Source organism: Hibiscus syriacus, unplaced genomic scaffold (genome assembly GCF_006381635.1).
Source record: "Hibiscus syriacus cultivar Baekdansim isolate YM2019G1 unplaced genomic scaffold, ASM638163v2 tig00112678_pilon, whole genome shotgun sequence".
Classification (NCBI taxonomy): domain Eukaryota; kingdom Viridiplantae; phylum Streptophyta; class Magnoliopsida; order Malvales; family Malvaceae; genus Hibiscus; species Hibiscus syriacus.
Window position 1 is genome coordinate 198,055 of NW_024063382.1, and position 9,883 is coordinate 207,937.

Here is a 9,883-nt window from a genome sequence, read left to right on the forward strand (position 1 = left end):
TTGCAGAGGAGAGAGACCAGGAGGCCTTGTTTCAGTTTGGGATAAACAAAAAATTAAATTGGGGAAATGTCAAGTTAGATCTAGGTGCTTAATGGTTTCTGGGAAATGGACTGAGGAGGCCATGGAATTGGCCTGTATGAACATCTTGCCCAGTGTGAGTCACTATTTCAAGCATTGCTATATGAGGTAGTGATCCAATTGAAGAGCCAGTGGAACAAAGTTTGGATAATAGGGGGGATTTCATCACAATTAGATACAACAATGAAAGATGCGGATGCAGTAGAGTGTTGTAGGGTTTGTCAGTGAGAGTGTCGTAACCGGTTTTAGTCGGGCACGAATTTTTACTTGGCGGGAAAAATAAAACGAATAAATAAATGATTTTTATTTAAAAAATATTTTGGGAGTCTTTTGGTTAGTAGATCAAATACCTAAAAATATTTTAAAATAGTTTTTAAGAAAATATAATTTAAAAGATAAACTGATCTGCGTATAACCAAAAATTTTAATACAAAGGATTGTGGTCGGTTACGTTTAGGAATGATTAGCATCCCTATAACGCCCAAAATTGGTACTCATTAATTATAATTTGTCTCTATTATTGGAAATTTAAAAATTCAAAGATATATTTAATTTATAATATTATTATTTCAAATTTATAATTTTATGAAAATATATTAATTTAAATATAAATAAGATATTTATTTATTTAGAAATATCAGAAAAGGTTTCTAGGTGCTTTAAGACATCTCTTTTATTAATATTAAAAAATAAATAAATATTAAAGCATTTATTTAAAATAGATATAATTTATAAAAGTAATATATTTAATTATTTAAATTATCAGAAAATGGACATCCAGTTGTTTTAAGACTGCCATTTCTTAATATTTAAAAAGATAATTAAATAATTTATAAAATTTATAAATAGGATTATAAATAAATATTACTTATTGAATATATATTTATATGAATATATAATAATAATATTCAAATATTAAGAACATATAAAAATAAATAATAACTAAAATCAATATATATATATAATAATAATAATACTTATAATTAAATAAAGTATTAAATGGCTAAATTATAACATTCATAAAATTAGATTCCTAATTTACCAATAATTATTTAATATTCTAGTGACTAAACATGCAATTTTACTCGTATTATTTATTTATTGATTAAAATAAAATTGTGTAAAATTTGAATATCAAATTAAAATAAATTAAAACATGTTGTTCGGGATTAAAATATTAATTTCTAAAATTAAAGGACTAAATTTATTATTTATCTAAAATATATATAATTACGGTTAAGGACTAAAATATATATATGTAAAATTTGAAAACCAAATTAAAAGAATCTAAAATTTGATTTAGTGACTAAAATATAAAGTTATAAAATTGATGGACTACGGATGGGGTTTACCCATATGTGAAATTACACAGATACCCTCACCAAAACGACGTGTTTTGATGAGTGTATTTATACCATTTAAGCCGGCCCCAAGGGCCACCCTTTCATTTCTTCATTCCTTCTTTTCTCTCTAACAGAGAGAAAAAAATTTTCTCTCTGTCTTCACTTTCTAAGTCCGAATAAGGCCTTTATTTATCCTAAAAAACCCTTAGGATTTCCTAGATCTAGGATTTTACCTTCGAAGTTCGAAGGTTTCCGGTGATGTTTCGAAGTCTCCGATGACAGAGTAAGCTCTCTCTTCTTTTTTTCTTTTGGCTTCGGGTTGTTGTGTTGTTGGTTGTTGTCTGCTTGTTTCTGTTTTGCTCTATCTTTTTTTCTCCCCTTTTATTCTCTGCAGGAGATGGCTATCTATAGGCCTCGTCGGTGTCTTCTTCGGACCAGTTAAAGGAATGGCCCTCTGTGAGTCACCGAACTATGGTGGTGACTCACCATAGGATAGCAACGTGGACAAGGTAACTGGCTTCTGGAGGCTTCAACGTGGCAGTAGGGCGTTGGATCACCTGGTAGTGCTAGAAGCTGCTGCAACTGATCCGTGGAGGGGTTGCTCGTTGAAAGCTGCTGGAAATGATGCGTTGAGGGGCAGCTGATGGAGGGGGCTGCTCGGGTAAAAATTTAGTGTCTACAGCTGCCCCTCTTTGCTTATTCTTATGTTAACAAGAATAGGGCAAAGACGAAAAGATAATAAATTTTTGTTCATTTGACTTCTCTTGATTAAGATAGAAATGTTGAACAAGTTCTTCTTTGTTTGGATTAGTTCTTCTCATTATGAACTCTTCATTCTTCCACTGGGGATGATAATTTATCTTATTCTATGATGTAATCTAGTAAAAAGTTGAACAAATTCTTCTCATTATGAACTTCTTCTTCTTTTTCAGATGAGTTCTTCTCATTATGAACTCCTTCTGGAAATGCTGATCTTCAAAAGAGGGATTTGCTGATTCAACTCCATATCTGATGAATTAAGGTAAGGTTGAAAAAATTCTTCTTATTATGAACTTCTTCTTCCTCTTCAGATGAGTTCTTCTCATTATGAACTTCCTCTGAAAATATTGATCCTCAAATGAGGTTCTTCTTTCAGTCAATTCCATAGGAGATGAATCAATGTAAGGTTAAACAAGTTCTTCTTATTATGAACTTTTTCTTCCTCTTCAGATGAGTTCTTCTCATTATGAACTTCACCTGGAAATAGCTCTGCTTCTCTATCTCTTTCTGGAAATGGAGTCAAGCAAAGGTTGAACAAGTTCTTCTTATTATGAACTTCCTCTTCAGATAAGGTATTCTCATTATGAACTTTCTCTGGAAAAGTTGGTGCTGATCTATCTCGTTCTACGATAAAGTCGTGCAAAAGGTTGAACAAGCTCTTCTCATTATGAACTTCTTCTTCCTTCTTCAGATAAGTTCTTCTCATTATGAACTTTCTCTGGAAAAGTTGATGCTGATCTATCTCTTCTGCGATAGAGTCATGCAAAAGGTTGAACAAGCTATTCTCATTATGAACTTCTTCTTCTTCTTAAGATAAGTTCTTCTCATTATGAACTTTCACTGGAAAAGTTGATGCTGATCTATCTCCTTCTGCGATAGAGTCGAGAAAAGGTTGAACAAGTTCTTCTCATTATGAACTTCTTCTTCCTTCATCAGATAAGTTCTTCTCATTATGAACTTTCTCTGGAAAAGTTGATGTTGATCTATCTCCTTCTGCGATAGAGTCGAGCAAAGGTTGAACAAGTTCTTCTCATTATGAACTTTTCCTTCCTCTTCAGATGAGTTCTTCTCATTATGAACTCTTCTGGAAATATTGAAAACATTCTGCCCAGAGGTCTTATGAATGGCCCTGATGTCTTATCATCTTGCACTGTAGGGCTTACAGATGACCCTGAGGCTTTAAGATCAAAAAGCTCCCGAAGGTTTTTTTGAAACATCATGCACTGTAGGTCTTACAGATGACCCTAAGGCTTTAAAATCAAAAAGCTCCCGAAGGCTTTTTGAAAACATCATGCACTGGAGGGCTTACAGATGTGGGAAATAGTTTACCAAGTAAGAAACTATGTAAATCGTTTTCTTACTATTCAACAATTTCATTTTTAGAAAAGATTAAATGAGAAACTTTGGAAATCGTTTTCTCATTGAAATAACTTGTTGATTGAGTAACATGCCCCATTTTAAAATAATGCTTCTTCTGTGGATTGCGTCCATCTATTCTTCAGATGTTTGCGTGATTCTTGCATTTGAGGTTTTGAATTATACCTTCTTCTTGTAACCTATTTTTCATCATGAATCTTCTTGTTCATATGAAGATCTGTAAAACTTCATGTTTGAATGTAATTAAATGCAATGTAATGCATTTTCTGTTATGCAAATGATGTTATTATGAATGCATGAATGTTTATGCAATCTTCATTTGACTTCAAAGTGGTGAACTCGGTCTTCTTTCACTTCATCATTTTATTGCCAGGGTTACCTTTGGATATCAGTGTAGAAATCTATGCCATAAAGCTGAAGAACCATTTGTTTAACTTGTATCGTTGTGTCTTCTTTGTTTCATTTAAGTCTCAGAAGAAATATTTCATTTATAGAACTCTTGCCGTAGTCAGAACTATGACCTTGATGCCCCATTTTGTCTTTGATAACATCGCTTTTTTATCTGGACTTGTGTGGAAATTCAATAAAACTTTCATCTATGAAAAGAGAATCTATCATCTTTGGAGAGAGAATCTATCATCTTTGAACAGTGTAGATGTAGATATGCCTGACTCAGTAGGGATTAATTAGGAGAGTAGAGTCTGTTCTGATTTGACTCTTGAAACACATCACCAGGAGGATTTATCCTAATTCTTTTCATGTCTTCATATCTAATTGGATCTTGAACAAGGCAACTTGGACCATATCATGTCGAGATGCTTAACAACAACCTGTCGTTGGATCCACTAGTTTCTTGTTGTTAAAATTTATGTTTCCCTTATGTGGAAAGAAGTCTTCATCATATCTCATTTCAAACTTTGGGGTTGAAAAAGACAAACTTCATCTTGGATCAATAAATGTAAACCATATGATCACAACATTGGTTCAACACCATAATTACTGGTTTGTAAAACATTTGCCAACACATTCATCATCTCATATGGTTCGGATTGATGTTCAGGGAAACTCTTTGCACAGTGTTCAAAGCTTTTGTATGATGTCACCAGACCACTTGAGAACAAAATTCAGTGGGAATACAAATGAGATGCTAGCATGTATCATGACCAAAAAGTTGGTCAAATTCACAAGATGTGCTAGTGTCGAATTGAATAAGAGACACTGAATGATCTTGATATTATCTCGGACAAGGGCAAAGTGTGATATCGATCACGATTTCTTCTATGATGAGCGTTGTATGAAGTAAAACCATATCAACTATAGGAGCCATGTACAAAATGATATCCATGGAATTCTTGCTGCTGAGGATGAAACGCACATGATAAAACCAAATGGATGAAAACTCAGTTCAACCTAAATGACAATGATAACCCCAGTAACAACGGGAAAGAGCAATATACGTAAGTCGAGCCTCTTTATTCAATGTCATCAAAAACTGATGTGAAAATAGCTTCGTAACCCCAACAGTATGGTTGAAACTAACTGCCAGGAATCTCAAAGAAATATTTTCAATTATCACCGATTCAGAGAAAGCAAAGTTCAAAACTAAGATTTTGAAGCACTGAACCCTGGATCGAATTGTCTGCTTGGGGACCAAATTCAAAGAACATGTTGTCATGTGCCACAAGGTTAAGAAGATTGGGTATTTGAAACCATACTTGCTGAGTAGATATTTGTTCAACACAAGGACCCTAATGCAACTTCCCGATGAATGAAGTAATTAAGTATAGTCAGCTCCACTGTCACTGTTTCACCATTTTCATTCTTCATTTTTTTTGTCTCATTGGAAATCTTTGCTCAAATCAATGATTTTTTTCATAAGATGATATGCTTTTAGCATGCGCCCACATTTGCTGATACAAATTCAAAATGTGTCAACATTCTTCATTCTGATTGAAAGGGACTTTCAATGCCCCAGCATTTGCTGATTGTTGACGTGAGCTTTCAAAATGCCCCACATGTATCTGTCTGAAGTAACCTTTAAAGTGCCCCAACATTTGCTGATACAGATGTTAAAAGTGAGCTCAACCTTACTTCTTTCTGAGATGAGCCTCCACGAATGCCCAAATATTCATTTTAATATGAGCCTTCAAAATGCCACACCATTCTATTTCTGATTGAAATAGGCTTTCAAGATGTCCCTTATGGATCTGTCTGAATTGGGCCTTCACAATGCCCCGACCTTCTAAATTATAAGGTCTACTCTTAATGTTTAGTTGATTTCAATATCATGATCATCACGAGGTCCAATTTTGCTAATGCCCCATTGTGGGTACTCGTGGCTCTATCCATGCCCGAAATCTGTTAATCTTGAATGCTCTCATTCTGGTATTACAAAACATCATTGCTATCAAGTAATTTTGAGGAGTTATCTTTATGTTGTCAAAAACTTAAGAAGTAATCAATCATTTGACAAAATGTCTGAGATATGTGCCTCTTCTGAATGAGGTGTCCATTCTTTGGATCTGGAGGGATCTAATTGGACAGAATGGTGTAAATCGCTTGGTAATTCATTTTAGGTTGACACAGTGAACCTTGTTTTCAGTGAAGACTCTTGAAAAGTATGCACCCATGCAACATGTTGATTCTGATAAATACTTATCTGATTATGAAGCGATCTTTCAGGATGATTTCACAGATATTGATAGTTCTTATGATACCAAGGAAATCCTGAATTCTGATTCTGATGAGGAGAATAAACTGTTATACTTGACAAAAATAGGGTACTCAGAGGCTGAGGCCTCAATAGTCATGGAGAGATGTGGTCCGGATTCATCAATTGCAGAGTTGACAGATTTTATATGTCTTGCTCAAATGGCTAAAGTTGATGACGTATTTCTTCCAGTAGAAGGTAGGAAACCTTTATGTAATAACCCCAATTACAAGAAAAAGCGAAACTCAGGCTATGACTTTTGGAAAAGGAAGAAGCAGAGGAAGCTTGTAAAAGAAGCTTCTTAATGAAGACGATCATGCATTTCATCTTCCAAATCCAATGATTAGTTTGGGGTTCCTATAGAATATGATCAGATAACGCAAAGAACAGTTCTAGAAAATGCTATTGGGCCTCTTTATTTCTACAATGAGAACGTGGAACTTGCTCTAGTTGGTGTTTGGACTGAGATGTCACGATACTTATACGATGCAGAGCCAGAATTTGTAGATTCGAAGTTTTTTTTGTTGTTGGAAAAGGGGCTAAATTCATAATTTGCCAATTGATAACAAATTTCCTCTTATTATGCTTCCTCCATGCACCATACATGATGCTTTTCCATTAACAACAAACTGGTGACCTTCCTTTGAATGTCCAGAAGTATGTTCTTGATGATTGCCGAAAATGGAATTTGGTATGGGTTGGGAGAAATAAAGTTGCTCCACTTGAACCTGATGAGGTGGAAATGCTTCTAGGTTTCCCTAAAAACCATACACGAGGAGGAGGATCTGCTAGAGACATGTTCCTCGGTAGTATCAATGTCATTTCTCTTTTCTCTAGGATCAGTGATGTAGAGGTTACCTTTTACTGTCTTGGCATATCTTTGAAAACAGATGTGCAAGAACTGAATGATGATTGGTTGGAGAAATTGATGAGTAGATTTCACAAATTTGACCTTGTTGGTGGTGGCATCCCATGTAACAACCTTACCGGAAGAAATAAACATCATCAGGATGAACCAAAATTTTTTTATTGGTGCATTTCCTTGCAATGACTGCTACAGTGACTGTCTCTTTTGCTGCTTCAAGATAGACATCTCCATATCCCACTCTTCCCGAACCATGGAAAGGTTTGGCTGATAGTAAAACTGGTTATCTCAACTTTTGGAATCCTTTAACCAATGTTACCCAATATGAAAGGGATACAAGTGTAGAATCTGTTCCAATGTCTTATTCTGTGCCATAAGTTCTTAATTTCAAATTCAACAATCTTCTAAAGGATATATTGGATATAATCCTGATAAAGAAAATGATCAACATGGAAGAAGTAGCAATGATGTTTCTCGACTTGGGCTAGTATCACAGTATAACCATAGTGCAATTAGTGACTTGTTCATTCCCATAATACATCTTAATGGGACTTATAGCTCTGTGATGTAGTCTTCTAGAGAACAAGGATTGACGGCTGGGGAAAATAATTTGTCTGGTGATGCTTATCGCCCTCAACATGAGATAAGTGATAATCTTTCTTGATGGATTGCTAATGATGTCACAAGAGAGCGTCATGAGTTCAATTCCCCAAACGTTTTGGCTTCTCAGATCACTTGATTTCAAGAATGCTTCATCATTTTGGCCTAACTTATTCTTTTACAATAGAGGTAGAATATGCAACAATCTTCAAGGACCTTCCTCATTTGAGACTGTCCTGTTTGAAAATATTTTTCCCCTTTCTTTACCGAAGAATGAAAGAATTTTGTAAAACATTGCCTATTATAGGTTTATAATAGATTCAAATCATAAGATATGAAATTAATGAATATTAAATATCAACTACTCTTTCAAATCATTCAAAAATCATAGTCCTATGGCAAGTGTCAAAATTATTGACTGATTTGAGGTATAGGTTGATTCTGGTAAAGTAAGGTCTCTCATGTTGGTCAAGCATATATGTCTTCTTTGAGCTTCTACCATATTGAAGGAAGGGTTGTTATGCTCATCTGATGGAGATACTTCTTGGTTCCCGAATCTCAGAACGTCTTTGGGATGTGTTGTGCTTTATCAAGAGCTTAAGATCGTCTCTTATGTCGTTGTTGCACCATTCAATATTCGAGCCGCCTTTTCAGGTTTTTCAACTCGAATCCTCCTTTAGTTCCAAGATGTTATTTAAGAATTTACATCTTGAATCCCCTTTTATCATTTTTCATATCATGCATTAAAGATTTAAAAAAACAATTTTGTAAATAAAAATCAATCCTGAGAGGCGGAATGAAATCTGAAGATAGTCCCTTTCACATAGAAATCCATGTATGATTAGAATGGAATTTTCAGGTATGTAACGTAGGCCAGGGTTCATGGTTATTAAAGAAAGGGATAAAAAGGTTCAAACAAGTGTTTTAAGGGTAATTGAACCAAGGATCAATTCATTCTGATGCCTTCAATCTTGCCTTGCTTGACTTGGATATACTTTGTTGGGGATTTTTCCATAAGATTCCTTCATCTCCAGTATTTCTTGTGCTTCTTTTGAATATAAATTTTTGAACTTATTGCACTTGATCAACCTTGTAGCTTGAGGCTCAATGAGTAACCCATCTTGATTCAATTTTTCTTTTTTCTTTTTTTCTTTTTCCTTTTTTCTTTTTCTTTTTTCCTTTTTCCTTTTTCCTTTTTCCTTTTTCCTTTTTCTTTTTTCCTTTTTCCTTTTTCCTTTTTCCTTTTTTTTTTCCTTTTTATGAGTATAGGACTTCAATTGCTTTGAGCACCTCCTTTTCCTCTTGTATTTCAAAAATTCTTTCGTTATTCTTTACTGGATTGATCTTCAAGCACTTTGTATTTGACCTACCTTGTAGTTAAAAACTCTTTTCATTTCATGAAGATTTGTCTTTGTAATTGACAATCTTTATTCTGTGAGCAGATATCCTTCTTATTGCCTTCCAAGGTGGAGGGTGATCCTTGGTTAAGGTTGAATCAGAAAAAATATTATAGGCTCAAAAGGGGACAACAAGGGATATATATATACATATATTTGAAAGGATAAATGAAACAATGACGTTCGTCATCTCATACACAGAAGCCTTTGTAAAAAGATGTATCCCCAAGGGGATGAATATTCAAGATTAATCTTTATTTATATGAACACAATGTAATTAATGCATGATATATTTATCTAAATCAATCTTTTTTCTTTCTTCTTTGAGTATGCCACAATCATTATCTTCGATAAGTTGATCCATGATGCCTCATCTCGTCTCTTCTTGCAGGAAGATTTACGGATAATTTGAAAGTTTGGTTCTTTTGAGGTCTTTTAATTTATGATGGTTTTGTATTTGGAAGGACAAATGTGCGACTTTTGAAGTCGTGTATATGGTGTAATGTTTGTGGAGTACTTTTGGTATTAATATAATAGGATCTCTATGTGCATTGCTCATTTCTATTTTCAGAGTTTCTTCAGGATGTCTTTCCTTGGCCGCATCATATTTTGTTTGATCATAAAACTTTTTGTCCATTTACGATTTCTTTCCAATTTGATGAACAGTCTTTCAAGTCAACACCTTTTGGTTATGCCATGATCATGCAATGCAGAAAAAGAATATAAACAAATTAGAGTAATGTAACATGCATGG